Genomic DNA, 20,453 nt, shown 5'->3' with positions numbered 1-20,453 from the left:
ACACTATGACGAGGAATTCCGGGCGCGCATGGCGGCGGACCAGGAAGCGCAATGGGGGGAGCTGGATTCGGATCTGTACCAGCTGACGATGGGTGGGGCCAAGTTTGGCCGCACCATTTACACGGCAAGCGGTTTGCCGCTGGTGCCGCACCCCTTTGCGGCCCACCCCACCCATGGGGGGGTGGGGCAGGGAGACTCTGGCAGCCAGGCCACAGTCGGGGCCTGCTGGGACTTTAATAGAGGAGCCTGCGGGCGGGCGACCTGCCGATTCCGGCACGAGTGCTCGTCGTGCGGACGACGGCATCCAGTGCTGCGTTGATGGGGGCTCGGGGCCCGCCAGGGCAGCAGCCCGTGCAGGGGGGGAGCTGGGGCTCTGGGAAAAGGCTCGTACGCCGGTTAGGATCGAGCGGATGGAGCCCTGGCTGGCGGCGTATCCGCGGGTGGAGGATGCTGCGGTGCTGCGTTGTGGTTTTCGGGAGGGGTTTAGGCTGGGGTACGAGGGCCCTCGGATTGCTCGCTGGGCGGACAATCTGAAATCACTGAACGCGCACAAGGGCATTGTGAGAGAGAAACTGTTCAAAGAGGTCAGGGAGGGCCGGATGGCGGGCCCCTTCACGGCGCCGCCGTTGCCGGGCTTGATCATCTCCCCCATCGGGGTGGTGCCCAAGAAGGAGGAAGGGCAGTTCCGACTGATACAGCACTTGTCTTGGCCGGAAGGGGAGTCGGTCAATGCCTACATTTCGGTGGATTTGGCGTCGGTGACTTACTTGTCGGTGGACGTGGCGCGGAGGCCCGTCGCGGCGGCGGGAAAGGGCGCGCTGATGGCGAAATGCGATGTCAAGTCGGCGTTCCGACTGCTTCCGGTGCACCCGGCGGATCACCAGTTGCTGGGGATCCAGTTCCAAGGTCTCATCTTTGTGGACAAGGCGCTGCCGATGGGGTGTTCCATTTCATGCGCGCTATTTGAGCGTTTCAGCTCATTCCTACAGTGGGTTTTTTCCAGGTGCACCGGCTCAGAGTCAGTGACGCACTATCTGGATGACTTTTTCCTGGTGGGGCGGCCCGGTGCGGAGGACTGTCAGTGGCAGCTGGATGGTTTGGCCGGGTTGATGGGGGACTTTGGGGTTCCCCTGGCGCCAGAGAAGATGTGCGGTCCCAGTACGGTGTTGTCCTTTCTCGGTATCGAGCTCGACTCGGTCGCCATGGAAGCGCGCCTACCGAAAGACAAGAGGTCAGCGATGCTGGTTCTGGTGGATGGACTGTTGTCAAAGAGGAAGGTGACGGTGCGAGAGGTGCAGGTGTTGTTGGGGCATTTGAATTTTGCTTGCCGCGTGGTGCGGGCGGGCCGAACGTTTTGCCGGCGTTTGGGATTGGCGTTATCTGGTTTGACTTTGCCTCATCACCATGTGCGCCTCTCGGCGGGAATGAAGGAGGATCTGCGCATGTGGCGGGCGTTCCTGGAACGGTTCAATGGTGTGCCCACGGCGCCGGCGGAGGACTGGGAGTGGGATGTAACCATGTACTTGGATGCGGCGGGCGGCGGCGGATTCGGTCTGTATTGGGAGGGGAAATGGTGTGCAGAGCAATGGCCGGAGCACTGGCAGGCGGGCGGGAGGAGCATTGTGTTCTTGGAGTTGTTCCCTTTGGTGGTGGCAGTCACGGTGTGGTCGGGGGAGTTGGCGCACAAGCGCATGCTGTTTCGAGTGGACAACATGGCCGTCGTGCAGGTGGTGAACAGGCAGTCGGCTCGGGACCCGCAGGTTCTGAAGTTGATGAGGGTGTTTGTCTTGCGTTGCTTGGAGAATGACATACTGTTTCAGGCGCGCCACGTTCCAGGAGTGGACATTGCCGATGACTTGTCTCGTTCACAGTGGGAGAGGTTCCATGGGCTAGCCACGGCGGCGGAGGAAGTCAGGACGCTGGTGCCGGAGGACCTGTGGTCGGTGGGCGAGGCCGGGCCTTTCAGTTGGTGAAGGCGTCGGTAGCAGTGTCCACGTGGAAGGCATACAAGCTAGCGTGGGAGGAATTCCTGCAGTCAGGTGCGGTGAGGCAAGGGGACCGGTGGCGGCGCGAGGAACAGGTGGTAAGGTTCATGCTGGCGCTCATGGATAGAGGGCTGTTGCGGGTGTCGATTGCGGGCAAGTTGTCGGCGGTGGCGTTCATGGGAAAGTTGTGGTGGGGCTACCCCCCGTCGGCGGGGGAGTTGGGGACCCGGCTGCTGGAGGGGTGGGCAAGAGAGAGGGGTGCGAATGTGCGGCTGCGCCGTCCCATCACGGTGGATTTGCTGGAAGGAGTAATTGGCACGCTCCCGGTGGTGTGCAGGGATGAGGGCGAGGCGGTGCGTTTTTCTACCTTGATGTCCTGGCTTTTCTTTGGAGCGTTTCGAATGTCGGAGTTGCTGGGCACAAAGGGGAGGCGGGGGTGTTGTGGGGGGATGTGGAGGTGAGTGCTCAGGAGGTGGCGGTGCGTTTGCGGCGCTCAAAGACGGACCAGCGGGGGGTCGGGACCATGGGTGGTACTGGGACCGGGCGGCCGGAGGGGGTGTGCCCGGCGGCGTGGGGAAGGAGGTTGATGGCAGGCAGTGGCGAGAAGGGGGGGGGGTTTGGTCGGGGTGGGGGTGAAGGAGTGACAGCGTCTCAGGCTTTGGGGGTTCTGCGGCGCGCCCTGCGGTACATGGGTGAGGACCCGCTGGCTTTCGGAACGCATTCCTTTCGGATCGGGGCGGCCACGGAGGCGGCACGGAGGGGTTGGGGTAAGGAGGAGATACAGAGGCTGGGACGGTGGAAGTCGGTTTGTTACAGGACGTATGTGCGGTTGAGGGAGGCGGAGGGGGTGTTGTAACAGTGATTCCCGATTTTGATATGTGTGTCTTTACAGGTGCTGTGGCGGGGCCGGAAGTGGCTGTTTTGAATGTATATATTGTGGGACACTCATTCGTCAAGAGGGCTGAACAGGCGGAGTGGGACAGGCATCGGACACTCAATTTGGGATTGGATGCAGGGCTGTACCGTTGTCACTGGAGGGGGAAAGGGGGTAGGCGTTGGCATGAGTTATTGCCCTTGTTGAACACGGTGGTGAGAGGGGGGTTGTGACCGGATGTGGTGGTGATTCATCTGGGCGAGAACGATTTGGTGCAGTGCAAGGGGCTGGCGCTGCTCAAGCAGATGAAGAGGGACCTGAGGGAAATTAAGAAGCAATGGGCGGGCTGTCATATCATCTGGTCTGAATTTATTCCCAGGCGGGTGTGGAGGGGGCGGAGCGCCCAGGAGCCATAGACAGGGCATGGAGGAAAATTAATCGGGAGATGCGTGAGTTCTGTGCCAGGGAGGGGGTGGGGAGGATGGAGCACCCGGAGTTGCGCTACGGCGCGGTCTATTTTTTCCGGGAGGATGGGGTTCACCTGTCCAGGTATGGCATGGAGTTGTACATAGTCCAGATGAAGGAGGCTTTGGATGGGGCGTTGGGGGTGCTTAGGTATCCCAGGAGGTAGGAGTCCTAGGGGGGGGTCGAAAGTCGTAAGCGACTTTCGAGTGGCGCTTTCCTAAGGAGATAGGGTGGTTTTGCTGGAGGCCTGGGACTGTATGGTAGGCGGGGGTGAGGTCATGGAGGTCACTGTGGCATTCAGTAGAGGGGTAGGTTGCTGAGCGGATGTGTGGTATTTTCAGTTGCAATGTTGGGGTTAACTTTAGGGGTGGGGGTGGGGGCCTGTCAGGCAGTTGTTATTTAGTGAGCAGTAGTTTTGTTCGGCACAGGCCAGGTGGGACATTGTTGTAGGTGCACCTGATTCCAATAAAGCGGCCTTTTTCACACAATTTGGTTGTCTGTGTCAGTGCTTCCCCCCCTCACCTACTGGTGTGACCCAAACACATTTTTCTGACTTTGGTATTGTGGTTTTAGACTATCGTATGCTGGTCAGCCATCACTTGTGAAATCAAATGCAAAGCAGATTGTTATTGGATGCATTTCTTGTATGTGACTGAGCAGAGTGAATATATGAATTTGAATCTCATAAAGTGCACATCAACTCCTGTGAGGAGTGTCCACGCGCTAAGAGGTCAGAAGCATCTCACCGGTAGCAGATAAAGAAAGGAACCTTCCTAGAAAAGCCATGTCTTCAGATTTTTCCGAAACTGAGGTTCTGATGGACATGACATATCAAATAAGCATTTTTTTTCTTCCTCGCAAATCGTACATCATCACTTCCATGAAACTTTGGGTTTCAATCTCTCAAGCAACCATTTTCTGGTTCTGCTTCATCCACTTGGAACTCTCTCCCTATCCATCTACTTTTAGCTCCAAACATTCTGTCTTTTCGAAAACCCCTTAGACTCACCTCTTCAAGACTGCGCTAGGCAAATAAGGTCCCGACGTAATCTTTGCAACTTGGACCTGTTTACTTCCCTGCTCTGAAGCCTTGGAGTCCTTTAGACTTGCTTCTCCGACTACTGTGTATCTATTTTTTGTTGGTATTTTTCCTTGCTCTTCTTGTCATCCCTTCAACGTGTTTCTATCCTTCCTGGTCTTTCCTAGTCCCCACCCTCCTTTACCTTGTGATCGGCTGTTCCTCTGTGTCCCCAATGGCTGCAGCTTCTTAATTACTTGCGTGCTTATGTATCTGTTATTATGCCTAAAGCACTCTAATCAGAGGGGCTGCTATTAATGAAGGGTGGTGGGCGGGTGGGATCACGCAGCTGGTGTCGCGTGGGGTGGGGGGAATACAATATACATTTTTTTTTTACTTACCTTTGGTCGCCGGCTGCTCCAGCAGCGCGTTTCTTCACGCCACCTCTCCTCTTCTTGCCTGCTGGTCCCAGCAGCCCCATGGACAGACTCCCTGTCCAATCCCTGTGCTGCACAGCAGAGTGGGGATAGTCCTTAGCAGGCAGGAAAGACGCCCTGCTCAGACCAGGGACTCCATGGAGTTTCTCAAGCCTGGCTGCTCAATACAGCTGGGCTGGAGAAAACCGAAGTGCGCATATGTGTTTTTGTCAGTCTGAGACGGCTGGCCAAACACACATGAGCACTTAGGGAGTGGAATGCACTAGCGCTCCTCCTCCCCCCCTCATGCCTTGGGCCCGCTCCTCCCAAGGGCGGTGGCTAAGAGCCGGCAAATGTAAATTAAAACGATGCAAGACCATTGTTTCATTTTACATTCGATGGCTCGAGCCAGGCAGTGGGGCGACGCTCCTCCACCATTGCAGGAGCCGCCACTGACTCTAATACCATCTAGTGCAACGGTGCTACAGAATTTATTTTTAAATAAATAAAATTAACACATATCAAGGCTTTTGGGAAAATCTGTACATTTATTAAAAGATTTAGGTAATACTGTTAATGGTTCGCAGTTGGTAATGTCAGTAGAAGGAAGAATGTTGGGCAATCACAGAGTATCTTATAATATGAGGGAGATTTGGCCTATAAACGCCCTTAGATATTTCTATCGGAAGTCAGTGATCTGCCGTGAAAGAAAAGTAGAGGAAGACAAATGTTTGGAAAGAGTGTAACCGAACTACAATACAATAGGACAGACCAAGCTGTTTTGTATTATATCTCGCTAATAAAAGATGTGTTTGTAGCAGTGAGCCAGTCGTGGTAAGGCGCTAACGTATGAATGTGCAACAAATTCTCTAAAAATCAAAAAAGCTTAAGGTGCTTCTTGGTGACCAATTTGCCAGTATCAATATACACAGATAAATTAATTGTTGCTTTTCAGCAAGATCTGGTAACAAATTTGGAAGCCCCCTCAAAATTCTATAAATTTGTCCAATTAAAAAAGAAATCCACTTATTTATTACTCTACTAAAGTATCTATTGCTTATTGAACAATTATCAAAGATGTGATTGAAAACTATTGATTTCACGAACAACAACCTGCACACCGGTTAAGTGTACCAATTCCCAAATTTTATAAATTAGAAAGTCAAGGCGAAAAGAGATGGTCGCAAGCCTCCCCCAGAGTGCTATGAAATTGCTGTTAACCCTCATGTTGGTGTAATTTAAATTAAGTTAATAAATAAAAATATAAAGTAAATTTCACACACTGTTCCATCTACATATATCTGTTCTATTGCAGTGGACCTGGGATGTCCAATCTGTGCTGTAAGGACCAGAGGGACACTAATTTTGCAGGGTACCACTGAACATGTAAAATGTTCCCATTTACATTAATTTATGAAAATGTGTCACCTGGAATTATCCTGAAAATATGGCATCACGTTAGACCTCTTAGACCAGGTTGGACAACATTGCTTCGGAATGTGAACTTCCAACCTGTAAGAACTCTTAGCACGAGGCTTCTTAACTGTGGCAGAAGGAGCGGTGGAATGAAAGTAAACAAGCATAGTCATTGCAAAATAATCATGTTAAATGTGGTAGTGCCACAGTGTGCCGTAAATTAAGACACTTTACCAGATTTTTAGAAGTTATCAAAAAATGGAGCATGTAGTAAATCTCAGCTTCATCTCCAGTCTTCCATCCTCTCCTGTAAAACAGCCCTGTATTGTCTTTAGACTCTCCAATCTGATTCAGGTCAGCTTTGGCTATGAACATTGGACACCATTGGTTCTTAGTTTAGATTTCAACGTTGGCTCTGGCATGACCCTTCATATTTTGACCAGACCAATGACTTCAACATTGTTTGAACTTTAGCGTAGCATCCCGCCACACACCTTCCAGACAGTGATGATAAACCAAGTCACAGCTGATCCAACAAGCGACCTTAAGGAGACAGCAGTGCAGAGGCAGACATGGTTATACGGGGATCCTTGCATTAAAGGACTCTACTTACAAAACAATTTTCACATCTACACTGAACTTATAAATGTAAATGGCTCGACATATATGCGGCAATTCATTTCTGAAGTTTATAAAACATGAATTTGCAACCATAATTGGATTTACCACACTATGGAACAATTTGACACATGAGTACATCCTCTGACGGGGCAGGAAATATGTGATCCAGGAAAGGGATGCAATGGAAATTTGTGCATGATCCACTCCCACTCTATCCTGTGAAAAGTAGGAGTAAATAAGTTTCCAAGGGAGAAATGCCCCTATTTTTGTAGGGAGTGTATAGTAGGATTTGGGCTACTGGTTGAAACATCATAGCATGACTACTTCATCATGAAACTTCATTTGCAAATTCATATCGCACCACTGACGCTCTTCTCCAAACGACAGTGTAGAAATATTCAAATCATTTTACTTCTCTTTTTAACTCTAATGTCTTGAATCGTACAGTGCCTCCCAGTGAGACATTTTCAATCTGTATACGTGATGTAACTAATGTTATGCAAGGCTATTTCAGAATAAGAACAGATGTTTCCAGAGTCCAATTGTGTGTGAACAGGGTAAACCCTAAACCTAAATACCTTTCTAAAACATAACAGGGATACACAGAAAAAACAGAGACACTTCTTTTACTACCTGAAGTGTGCACATGGAGAAGTATTGTCTGTTTGACACAAACTATTTGACTCTTGCAGTTTCAATTCATTTTGTTCGTGAGCTTTCATGCAAGACAAAATAATTATTTGTTGGTGAATAACATTTTCAATAGAATCTGATAAATGTGTATCCTTTTGTCCGAAACCTATAGTGTTGAGGTCCCTTTTGTGTCCGTCTGGGCTAAAATGGCAAAATAGTGGTTTAACACTGTGGCAGACTGTGCCACATAATGTTCATAATTTGATTTTTTTCTTGCTTCATAATTTAGTAAAGCCTGCCTCATATGTTGGTTCTTCACTGCCGCATAATTTCCTTGGCCCTATGTAGAAGGGGCTCTCCTTGGTGAAAATGACTTGTGCTGTATAGAAAAATAACAATAAAGGCGCATTTGCACTAATATGAACGCATTTTTTCACGTACTATTATTGCACCATGCACAATTACGCATATGTAGCCACCTTCGAATGCATATAATTGTAAATTCACCAAGATTGTCTAGTAGCATTCCAGTAAAAACCAGTCTGCACATGTTTCCAGACATACTGTGGAAAACCTTTGTCAATTCTAAAAATGCGTAAATTTGAACCCAGGCAAGGTGGCAAACTAAGGGCGCAGAATTAAGATTGTTTTACGAATTGGATTCAGTGTCCTATGCCCCCTTGTGCAGTGTCCTACGAAGGTAAACTGGCGTGTAGTATTTTACATAACTCCATAAAAAAAGTGATTCCAGACAGCTGGAGAACTAGCCACTCACCAGGTGCTCTGTTACTTCAGCATCACATGTGCACGGTTTATTTGTGTAGTTCCCATTAACCTTCTACCAGTGAGGCCCAGGTTGTCACAGATGACACATTTCGTGCAGCAGGTGATAAAGTAGTAAGTAAAGAGGCTTTCTTTCAACAAGACACACCATGGAAATTTCCACTGGGAAATAGTTGCTCGCGCTGTGTGTCACAGAAAAATGGCCGCTCAGCCTCTGTTTCTAAACGCAGGACGTGCTGAGGCGATGCGAACCTTCAGCGGTCCATTTTAACACGCCCCTGAGAAGTGTTTTTCGGACCTTCGGAGCTGGTCGCCATATTTTTTACAGTTTGGCTAGATTCTTGGCAGCCATGTGGTAAAGCAGGAACTTGCTTATTGAAGAAGACCTTCGGTGCCCCATTGTCAACATTGGAACAACCGAAATAAGATGTTTTTAAATGAGAGGTTGAATTTTAACACGCTTACAAACAACCTGACTACATTACATTCAGTAGTAATTAACTTTATAAAGTATGAATACTGTTTTGTCTAGTAACTGTTCCACTGCCAGCTCAACTAATAATAATTACTTGTTTATAATTACTCCTCATACTGCACTTCTGGCATTCTAAGCGCTGTAATGGAATTCGATGTACCATCCTCCGAAAGATGTAAGGCTGGGTAAAACAGGCATTTGTAATGCAATTGGTCTTGCATTTGGGACCTTATATGTATTTAGCTATGCAGCACATTAGCCTGGGTGCTGAACCATCTACTGTTCTTTAACATAGAGGGAAAGTAAGCACACCCAGGAAGAGAACACGGGGAGAAATGGTATAGTCCAAAGCTTTGTTTTTAATATAAAATCAAGGCCTTCTGTGGTCATATCACTGAAAATACAAGATTTGAAAATAAAATTGTCCACAGGTGCTCAAACAATGTCTATGGATTTGGAATCTAGAGAATGCTAAAGTGATTCTGGTATTTTACTGACCTCTGCTGGTCCTTTCTATCAAGAAAGTTAAATAGAGGCAGTTGCCAGAAAAAGAAAAAAAGAAAGTATCTCAGCATCAAGCGATTCTGGTATTTTACTGAACTCTGCTGGTCATTTTCTATCAAGACGGTTAAATAGAGGCAGTTGAACAGAAAAAAAGTCCTTAAACGGAAGAAGACAAGTCCTAGATCTCCAGAGACCACACATACTTGTAAATAATAAGTATATACAAGAGGTTTCAAATGATCGACCTAATAATAAGTATATAATAATAATAATATGTCCATTTGTAAAGCGCAATGGTTACACTAATGCAAGTGTGTCCCCGCGCTGCGGTCAAGTTAGTCGGCAATCAGAAGTCCAGAGCCCTCACCCACCTAAACTTGGGGAAAGAGAAACGTTTTTAACTTTTTCCTGAAACATCTCTCCTGGGTCTCCATCCGGAGCTCCGTCGGGAGGGCATTCCATTGTTTAGCCGCCAGTAGTCAGAAAGATCGACCACCCATTCTGGCCTTTTTAATAGCAAGAACGCACACCAAGCCTACCCCACCTGACCTCAGCTGACGTGTGGGAACATACGGAGACAGGAGTTCAGATAGATACAAAGGGGACATTCCCTGTAAGATCCGGAGGCAGATGCAGAGTGCCTTGAAAGTGACTCATTCTTTAATCGGGAGCCAGTGGAGCGCCACCCGAGCTGCCCTGGCCGATGACCTTCTTGGGCACCTCAAAATAAGGCGGGCTGCTGCATTCTGCACTCCCTGTAGACGAAGCAGGCATTTGGTCGGTGCGCCTAGATAAAGAATGTTAGCATAATCTAGGCACTACGTCACCAGCGCGGGGACCAGAGTCTTCCTAGCCGCCATGGGTAGAAGGTCCAAGGTTTTACGAAGGACCTTCAGAATCCCGAAGCAGGTACCTGCCACCCGCCTAGTTTGGTAGTCAAACGAAAGGCTGGGATCCAACCAAACTCCCAGGTTTTTAGCCTGCACACAGGGCGTAGGTGTCACCCCCAAGTCCTCGGGCCACCATGCCGATGACCACACAGTCGGGGGTCCAACCCACTATCAGCACCTCCGTCTTGTCGCCATTCAGCTTCAAGCAGTTCTTAGCCATCCATGCAGCCAATTCTTGCATGCATGCCCTGAAGCTGGAGGCAGCCGACTCCGGCGCCTGGGTCAAGGAGACCACCAACTGCGTGTCATCAGCATAGGATACGACCCTGATCCCAAACCCCTCTGCAATCAGCGCCACGGGAGCTACATAGATATTGAACAGGGTTGGGCTCAGGGTCGAGCCCTGCGGCACTCCCTGGTTCAGCTTGATGACCTTGGAATAGTGTGCGCCCTGTCTCACCTGGAAGCACCGACCCGACAGGAAAGATTTTAGCCAGTCCAAGGCACTACCAGACACCCCACCCTTCCTCTGACATTGCACCAGAGTGTGGTGGGCTACAGTGTCAAAGGCGGCACTTAAATCCAACAGGATCAAGGCTGCCGTTTGACCTGTATCCACAAATTGCCTGATGGATTCGGTGGCAAAGAGCAAAGCTCATTCGGTCGAGTATCTGATAAGCATGGGCGTAAAATCCGTTACGCTCGCGGATTTTTCGTATTTTCGGAGAATCCGCAATCCGCGAACTCTCGCGGATGCGGCGAGAATACGCAAAATCCGCGCGAAGCGGATTTTTTGTTTGTGTTCGCACTGCTCGCGCTGCTCGCGGTCCGCGGCGCGGGCAGGAACAATCTCGCACTAGCGAAAGTACAAAAATTAGTAAAGGAAGTGGCCCAGTCTCCAACTTCCTGTTCCTGTCCAGCAAGCTCCTCCCATAGGGGTGGGGTGAAGGAAGTGCCCCAGTCTCCAACTTCCTGTTCCTGTCCAGTAAGCTCCTCCATTTCCTGGCCACTTTGATTTCGATCTTGACTGGGAAGGATTACTTTTTGTGGTTGCTGCTGGATATTTGGATTTGAGGCCTTTTGGATTACTTTTGGATTCGAAATTTGATTTCACAAAGAAGTAAGTTGATGTTGTTTGTTTGTGGTGATTTTTGTGTGTGTTGCTTTTTTTTCGACTTTTTGGGGGGAAAATCTGCAAGTTCGCGAGCTGAGGATGTTTTTGCTTGTGTTCGCACTGCTCGTGTCCCGCGCAGCAACAATCTCGCACTCGCGAAATTGTAAAAATTACAATTCTGCTGCACATGAATAGAAAACCACCAGGCTTATTTATGGGTGCATGCATGATACAACTGTTTTGTTGATTTTTTTTTTAACATGATTCTGGCCAGGGCATGGATGGCATTGGATTGTGCTGATTTTTGAGTGTTTTAGGACTTTTTGGGGTGGTGTTGGGGGCTTGCTATGTGGGTGGGGGCCATTTTATTGTCTGGTCCCGTGTGGGTGGGGGTCTAGGGGCCATTTGTAAGCCAGTTTGTGTGCTTTGTGCCATAGGCCTGCACCCACTGTGCTCTGATGTCATCCATTATGCCCAGGGGGGCCCAGAATCGGTCTGTTCGCGGGTTTTGCGGGTTTTTGCCACGTTCGCACCGTGAAGCAACAATCTCGCACTCGCGAAATTGTAAAAATTGCAATTTTGCACCGGAAAACCACCAGCAGGCAGCATAAGCCTTCTGAAAATGGATGGATGGCATTGGATTGTGGTGATTTGATTTGTGTTGTGTTTTTTGACTTTTTGGAGTAGGGGTTGGGTGCTGGCTATGTTGGTGGTGGCCATTTTGAGGCATGGTCCTGGCCATGTGGATGGGGGGGTCAAGCGGCCATTTTGAATGCAGGCAGTGAGCTTTGAGACATAGGCCTGCACCCATTGTGCCTTGCTTTCACCCATTGTGCCCAGGCGGAGTCAGGGGTACATGAAAGTACAACCCTCTGTGTGTTTGCTCTCTTGGATCAATGTTAAATTCCTGTTTCCTAAAAATTTTGCAAATCCGAATTTTGAAATTTCCATATTGTGTGGTGGTGTGCAGTGTGCACGTGTGTATTCATAAATGCCTACTTGCAAACTGTTTATTCAAGCGCTACATATGCAACATTTATATTTACTGATGTTCCTCTGTCTTCGTTTGCGTTTAGGTGCACAAAACTCCGCATCATCGTTGAGCATCAGTGCCAGGAAGAAGTGCTGCTGCGGCCTGTTGTTCCGACATCTGAAGAAGATGGCTCCAAAAAGAGGTGCCCGTAGGTCCTCTTGCAATAAAGATGTCTCTACTAAGGAGAAGAAGAAGCAAGTGGCACCACTTACCAAGGAGACTGGTGGCTCAACCAATACATTTTTTGGGCAACAACAACAAAAAAAACAAAGGCCCACCATGAGTGCTGCACAGGTAGCCTGTTTAGTTGTTGAATCACCAACGACCAGTGATGTTGGTTCCTCGCAAGAAAGTAGCAGCACACCATCAACACAGGTTGTAACTCATCTCACAAGTACTATTCAACAACCAAAGCCGCAACAACAACTGCATGGGCTACTAGTACAAGCAGAAGTACATGCGCAAGGAGCTGTCCAAGAAGGAGCTGTCCGAGAAGGAGCTGTCCGAGAAGGAGCTGTCCGAGAAGGAGCTGTCCGAGAAGGAGAAGGCCGAGAAGGAGAAGGCCGAGAAGGAGAAGGCCGAGAAGGAGCTGGCCGAGAAGGAGAAGGCCGAGAAGGAGAAGGCCGAGAAGGAGAAGGCCGAGAAGGAGAAGGCCGAGAAGGAGAAGGCCGAGAAGGAGAAGGCCGAGAAGGAGAAGGCCGAGAAGGAGAGGTCCATGGAGACTTGCAAGTAGAGGTCAGAGAAGATGCCCATGTAGCGGCGCATGGAGCGGTGCAAGTGCCCACAATGGTTGTTCTTCCAGAAGTAGGGGCACAGGAGGAAATTGACTTTGGAGCCGGGGTATCATGTCAGGAAGACGAAGCCACTCCTCCTGATGATTCATTTTCTCCCAGCTCCCCAGCAAGGAAAAGATCAAGGAGGGTGTGTAGAAGTTCCTCTTCAAGCCCCGCTCCATCAGATGATGATCTGGATCTATATTGGCAACCATCTCTGACGTCTGAGAGGGAGGCACACCATGAGCTGCGAAAGGTATCACATGTTAAAAGGAAGGGCCCCGGAAAGCTCATACTTATGGATCCGAACGTCCGACTTGATGAAGTGGTGCATTCTGATGTTGTTGAAGAGGATGACAGCAATGATCTATTCATCACACATGTCAGTCCAGCCACACCGGCCATGCAGCAGACAGACATTTACACCCTATCCCGACGTCATGCTGAGCGTGACCCTGGCGACGTGCCACTGGTAGCACCACCAACGCAGTCAAGTAGTACCACAAGTTCAACAAAACCTACAGCTCCCATATTTTCTCCCCAGAGGGGGACTCCATGCAGCTCGACTCCCTCAAGTAAGGTTGCTGCAATAATTGCACAACCCAGTAGATGTCTGCAAGGCTCATCCACCACTGCTTCATCTGGCATTGGCAGCAGTATCACCTCGTGCGGCAAAACCAGAAGTTTCCAGTCCCCAGTTTGGAACTTTTTTAGTGTCCATGAAAAATATGATAACATAGCCGTTTGTTGCATTTGTAAGACTAGCGTTAGCCGTGGTAAGACTGGTACCAACTATGGAACCGGAGGCCAGATAGGTCATCTTGAAAGAAAGCACGCTGTCGAATGGTTTCCGCACCTAGCAAACGTCAAGGGAAAGCGATCCCAAAGGGCAAGTGGCCAAAATATACCCATAGTAGGTGTTTCATCTGAAGATGATGGGGAGGTAGAAGAAGCGTCAGACATGTGTCCGGTTGCACCCAGTACCCCTGGCAGCACCACACCCTCCGTAACACATAGCAGGCACACTGAGAGTCTGGGAGACACACCAATGCGGAAAATGTCAACACTGATCAGAAGTGGGTCGAAGAAGGCATCAGCATCATCCCGTAAATTTGTCCAGCGCACCATTTCAGCCATGTTCTCCTCAGATGCGCAATTTCAACGCAACCACCCAACTGTACGCCTCTATAACACTAAACTGGCAAAAATGCTAGCGGTGGACCTTCTCCCTTTTTCGTTTGTCGAAGGTGTGGGTTTCCTTGAACTCGTGGCAACATTGGCCCCTAAATGGAAGGTTCCTAGCCGGTACTATTTTGCCAGGGTTGCTGTTCCAGCACTACACAAAGAGGTGCTTGAGTTGGTGGGGGCAGCTTTGCAGAAGAGTGCTGTTCACACTATACACCTGACAACAGACATGTGGACCAGTTGCCAAGCCCTTGATTACATGTGCATCACTGCACACTGGGTCTCTTTTTCAGGGGTTATAAAACAGATAAATGCAGGTGGTGACTTGATCGAGATTTTTAAGGGTGCTCGTAAACATGCAACATTAGCCATGTTTGGCATGGAGAAAAGTCATACTGCAGTCAACATTTTGGCTGACTTTAACAAAAAGGTCTTGCAATGGCTGCGCCCAAGACATTGCAAGGTTGGTTATGTTTCTACAGATAATGGCAGCAATGTAGTTAGGGCCATGGCGGACGGTTTCTATTTCAGAGTGCCGTGTTTGGCGCACTGTATCAACCTTGTTGTGCAAAATTTTTTGAAAAAAGAACTTGCAGTCGACAAAACACTGACCATCTGCAGAAGAATATGCACACATTTCAACCATTCTTTTAAGGCCCGGAAGGAGCTGAGGCGCAAGCAAAATGAACGTAGAATGCCAGTGAAAGCACTTATCCAGGAGGTGGCAACACGTTGGAACTCAACCTTCTACATGCTTGAGCGTCTGCATGAGCTGTTTCCAGTAGTCAATGAGTATTTCTACAACCTGGGTGGTGATACGACAGAAATGATGCTAGCGGTGGAGCAAAGGCAGCTAGTTAAAAGCCTGACAGACATGCTTCGGCCTTTTGAGGTCTTCACGCGTGACGTCAGCAGGGAGGACTGTTCTTTGAGCAAAGCTATCCCACTGTTGCTGAAGCTCGAGCACCAAGTCAAGGTGGTGTCTTCACAATTAGAGGACGTTGGAAAGAACGAAGCACATGAGTTGGCGCAGAGATTATTACAACGCCTAGTTAGCAATGAACGGCTTGTAAATATCAAGAAACAACAGCACTACATTTGTGCTACTATTCTGGATCCACGTTACAAAAAGCCATTGTTTGGCAAAGTAATAATTCCTTTTGAAACATCGGATGTTACAGAGTACAAAGGTTGGCTAGCTCAGTCAGCCATTCGTTTTGAAAGAGAGCGGAAGGAAACTGTAGGAGAAGACAGTACTACTAGTGAATCAGCAGGCCATCAGGCGTCCCAAAAAAGCCCGTCTGCATCTGTGCCTGTGGCAGAAGTGAGTGACTTTCCCTCTGAGCCGTTAACCACACCAGCAACCGTATCATCTACACCAGGCGCATGCGATATGTCTGAAGCGAGTTGGCTAACTCAGCTAGGGTTTCCTGGTCCTAGAAAGGACACAGAAGTGCAAAGTACAGGAATCCGGGAGGACATTCTTTCAATGGTGCAGGCCTATCTGGATGACTCAACAGAGGTCAATATTACTGAGGACCCATTGGCGTATTGGCATGGGAAAAGAAAAATATGGCGAGAGCTCACCAACCTGGCTATCAATTACTTGTCTTGCCCACTCGCAAGCGTGTCCTCAGAACGTGTTTTTAGTTCTGCTGGTGGCATTGTGACTTGCAAAAGGTCCCGCCTCTTGCCCGCAAATGTGGAGCGGCTCACCTTGATAAAGATGAACCAGCACTTCATACCACCAGATTACAGAGTACGAGAATGCACGCAGGAAGAAGAGGACACCGCCCTACCTGAGGAAAGTTCTCCTCAGTTACCAGAAGTAACCCCGACTGATGATTTAGCAGAGTATGAGGACGAGTTCTGCTTCCCTGACAGCGAGTTCTGAAAATGACTCAATCATTCATTAATTGTAAATAGTCCTCCTTATTCACTTTTATTCCTGTGTGTCTGTCTTTCTTTAGCAAGTGCTTCATCACATTCCCAACAAAACTGTAATCAACCAATAAAACAACAAGCCCATCAACAGAACTGTCTTGATTTTGATGCCGCAGCATTCCTCAGGTTCACAACAGTTAGTTGACAAGAACTCAGTCCTGGTCATCTATCCTGAGTCCTCCTCCTCCAGACTCACCCTATCCATTACCCATAATGCTGATGCCTGGATTCTGCACAATGAAGAAACTTACGTTGACGAGTCCCCTAACGCCTTAGGACACTGTGAATTACAGGTGGAGCCAGCCCTCAAACACAAATTACAGGTAAGATAAGCGTTTGGATGGGAGGTAGTATAATGGAGTGTTCGGAGAGGCGAGAGAGTGACAGTGGTACTGGTAGTAAAGTCCTAGGGCTCTTGAATTAACAAACTCTGTGACAGGCATTTACTTTGGAAAACATTTGGCCTATTGCACGTGAACGTTTAGGCGTTATCATTGCTCGCTTGCCTGTCTTAGGGGTGCTGTCTGTGGGGCTTCTAGGTTTTTGTGGTGTGTGAGCACCGCTGCCACATTTCTAATGTTGATTGCTTTTGTTTTGCAGAAAATCCACGCCGGGAAACTCCAGTTGTGGCCCTGCTGCAGAACGCTTTAGGACTCTGTGAATTCCAGGTGGAGCCAGCCCTCAAACACAAATTACAGGTAAGATAAGCGTTTGGATGGGAGGTAGTATAATGGAGTATTCGGAGAGGCGAGAGAGTGACAGTGGTACTAGCAGCAAAGTCCTAGGGCTCAAGAATTATCAAACTCTGTGACAGGCATTTACTTAGGAAAACATTTGGCCTATTGCACGTGAACCAACACGATGACAGTGATCAGTTAAATGAAATTACTGCAAAACCACCACCCACCCAGCTCAAAAGTAGTAAAAAAACAGGTATGCTCAGATAAAGTTTGAAAAAGTATATTTATATCCCTAACAAAATAATCTCCCGCAAGACCCTCCCTAACCCCAACAAATAAATAGTCCTCAAAAGTCCCCAAAAAACCCAACTCCCAATTCCCACCCCCCAAAAGTCTCAAACAAAGGGGCAAGGGACACTCTAGGGATGCAAGCTGTTAAGTTTGGCCTCCAGGGCATCATGCTTTTGGGCCAGGGCATCATACTTTTCTTGGAGGATGGCTTGATCTAGGCGGAGGCCCTCCACCACATTCTGATATTTGTGCCATTTCTGGACCTCCGCCTCTAGATCGGACACTCTGCGGAGTGCACGGCGCAAGCGACCTTTAACAGTGCTGCGAGGTGCAGCTTTTGCTGCTCGGCGGTGGCGTCTTCCGGCACGGCTCCGGTTCGCTGGAGCACTGTGCTTACCGGCAGAACGTGGGGTAACAGAGGAGGATGTCGATGATGTTAAGTTTGATGCACTGGAGTGCGTGTCATCCCCCTCGAGTTCCACCAGTCGCCGATATTCGGCAACAGTTGCTTCCAGCCTCCGTTGCCGGGCCAGTACAGCCAGCATACTCCTCGTTGGTTTGGAGGTTTTAGTATTGCCAACTATATGAAGAAAGAAAGACATAATCTGTAACCAATGCTCTTTAAGAATATGATTAACACAAAATGATTCAGCAGGAAGTTGTGTCACAGTACAACTAGCAACTAGCCAGGGCAGTACAAAACTATTCAGGCCAGTATCATGGGCGTCCACAGGGAGGGGCGCTTGAATCACCATTTCCCTTCCCACAACTCACTTGGATCCTTTGTTTGGTGCTCTTTCATATGAAAGAGATCTGGCAGAAGTGAGTGATTTTTCCTCTGAGCCGTTAACCACACCAGCAACCGTATCATCTGCACCAGGCCCAGGCGATATGTCTGTTTCCCTCCCTCTCTCTCTTTCTCTCTCTCTCTCTGTCTCCCTCTTTCTGTCTCCCTTTGTCTCCCTCTACCTCGCTGTCTCTCTCTCTCTGTCTCCCTCCCTCACCCTCCCTCTGGCTCCCTCCCTCTCTCTCTCTCCTTCTGTCTTCCTCTCTCTCTGTCTCTGCCTCTATCTGTCTGTCGGTCCCAGCCTGCTGTAATTACCATATTGTAATTTGTCACTGGGCCACCACTGAATACACATCATATCCTATCTAAGAGTCAGATAGTACCTCCATGATCCAGCTTACCTGTACTCGCCACCGCCACCGTCTCCTTCCTCACAGTCTGTACTTCTTGCTCTTGGTCCGACTCCTCTAGCGCCGCCTCCTCCCCAGATTGACCCTCGGACTCCGAGTCAATGATGACCACCACATCCGAGCTGGCCCCGCCACCAGATGTTCCACCTACAAGTAGATTTAAGAATGTTAGATTACACCACTCCTCTAGTATTTGGTCTATGAATGAAAAAATGTGAAAACAACAGAAAAATTAATTGACTGTCTACTCTAGTCTAAAGTAAAAATGTCCCTCCGTCCAGGGAAAGCTGTTGTATTGCTTCATTTTTTTGTCACAATTGGTGAATGCTTGCTTAATTTTAACACACACTATTTTTCTCTGAACAGACAGAAACTGGACTTCTAAGGACAAGAGGAACATCAACTTGAAACCAGGTGAAAGCTCGGCTCGACCACAAGAAATGTGTACCAATCCAGTACTCATCAACTCAGCACCAAGCACTTTTCCATTTCCAACTAACTTTATTTTAATATATGTGTTTACTTAAACTTTTAATAAAGCTTTTAAACTTGAATTGACTCTGTAGTTTTTAGTCCTCCAGAGAGTCCAGACTAGAGTGACTGAGCGAAAGGTTTTGCAATTTTTGCAAGGAAGAATCTGTGCTGCTGACACTACCAGGTTTATTTATACAGTGTGCCAAACACGCAACTCTGAAATATTATTACTCTGGTCTTTGGTGTCCATAGTTCGGTTTGTGGAGAATTGTCCCTGCAACAGTAGGATTATTGATTTTGCTCCTATCTAAACACTATTTCGAAACAATTAAATTAGGAATGCTTGGACAACAATAGGTCCTCTATATTTAAATGAAAACTTACTGGGGCCAGCAAAGGAGCACTCGCCGCCCTGGCCTGCATCCTCCTCCTTTGGAGCCACTGCTGCATCAGATTTTTCGGTCCGCTTGCCCCTGGGCGGACCTGACGTACAACATGAAAGAAATAACAGAAAACATTGATGATTGCTGCTTGCCGATGTCCTTGTCAACCAAATCAAACATTTAGAAAGAACAAGAACCTACTATTTCATCCAAAAAGAGGACTACAAAGGAAGGACTGCCCCTGAGCCTCTACTCTAGGGGCAGATTTACAAGCCCCTTGCAGCTCTTTTGCTCCATTCTTGTGTCAATTTTGTGACGCAGCGCCACAACAAGAGAGGCGCCATGGTGTGGCGTATATTAACAACGTGACGCATATGGGAGATGCATCCCATTCTAAAACCCTGCGCCATTAGGGAGCATTCCATCGCAAGGGAGGGCGTTCCTGCGCAGGAACGCATGCTAAAAGTGGTTATGGGGAATATATAAAATTTCAATCAGTCATTTAGGACAATGATGCGTCACTGAAACCCTGCGCCTGCATGAAGCAGACTAACGGCTTGACGCAGCATTGCTGGAGCTGCGCCATCGTTGCAACGCAACTCCATCAATGAGCCGCCTTTACGGCACCGATGCGTAACGCTTCGGTGACGTTTTGGGACCATGGTGTGCCGCATTGTATATACGGCGCACCATGGGTGGTGCTGGCGTGCCGCACACTTTGCAGGGATGCGCAGGTAATTGCTAATCTGACACTTAGGGGCATACTTACAAGTTCTGAGCTGGACACCTCCAGATGTGCACCAGAACAAATGCGTAACGCAAAACTAACCTTGCGTCACGGCAGATGCGCCGCTATTACAATGCGTCAAACCCTGGCGCAAGGGTAGGCAGATGCGTGACGCATCTCGTGACGAAATAGGGGCGCATCTCTAGAGTCGCGTCGCGGGCGCGATGCAACTATAGCAGTGCTCAGGGCTGCCCAATAATACTCAACAACATACCACATCAGTCCTTACGCCTGCTCCAAGCAAGCAGGCATAAAGAATTGACATAGCAGCGTCGCGGAAGTGCCTGCGTTAAATCTTGTAGATTTCACGCAGGCACTTTTGCGAGGCACACATCTGCCTGACCGGCACCCCCCACCCCCCACCCCCCCCTGCGTGGGAACGCACCCATTGTGGCGCAGGCCCAGGCCTTCACGTGGCGCATCTCCTTAGATGCATCACGTTGTACATGACTCGCAGGGATGCGCCACGTTTACGTCGCAGTGCGTCAGGTAAGGCAGTGTAAACGTGGAAC

The sequence above is a fragment of the Lissotriton helveticus genome, chromosome 3_1, assembly GCF_964261635.1.
Source record: "Lissotriton helveticus chromosome 3_1, aLisHel1.1, whole genome shotgun sequence".
Classification (NCBI taxonomy): domain Eukaryota; kingdom Metazoa; phylum Chordata; class Amphibia; order Caudata; family Salamandridae; genus Lissotriton; species Lissotriton helveticus.
The sequence above is the reverse complement of the archived record's forward strand: the minus strand, read 5'-3'. Positions refer to the sequence as shown.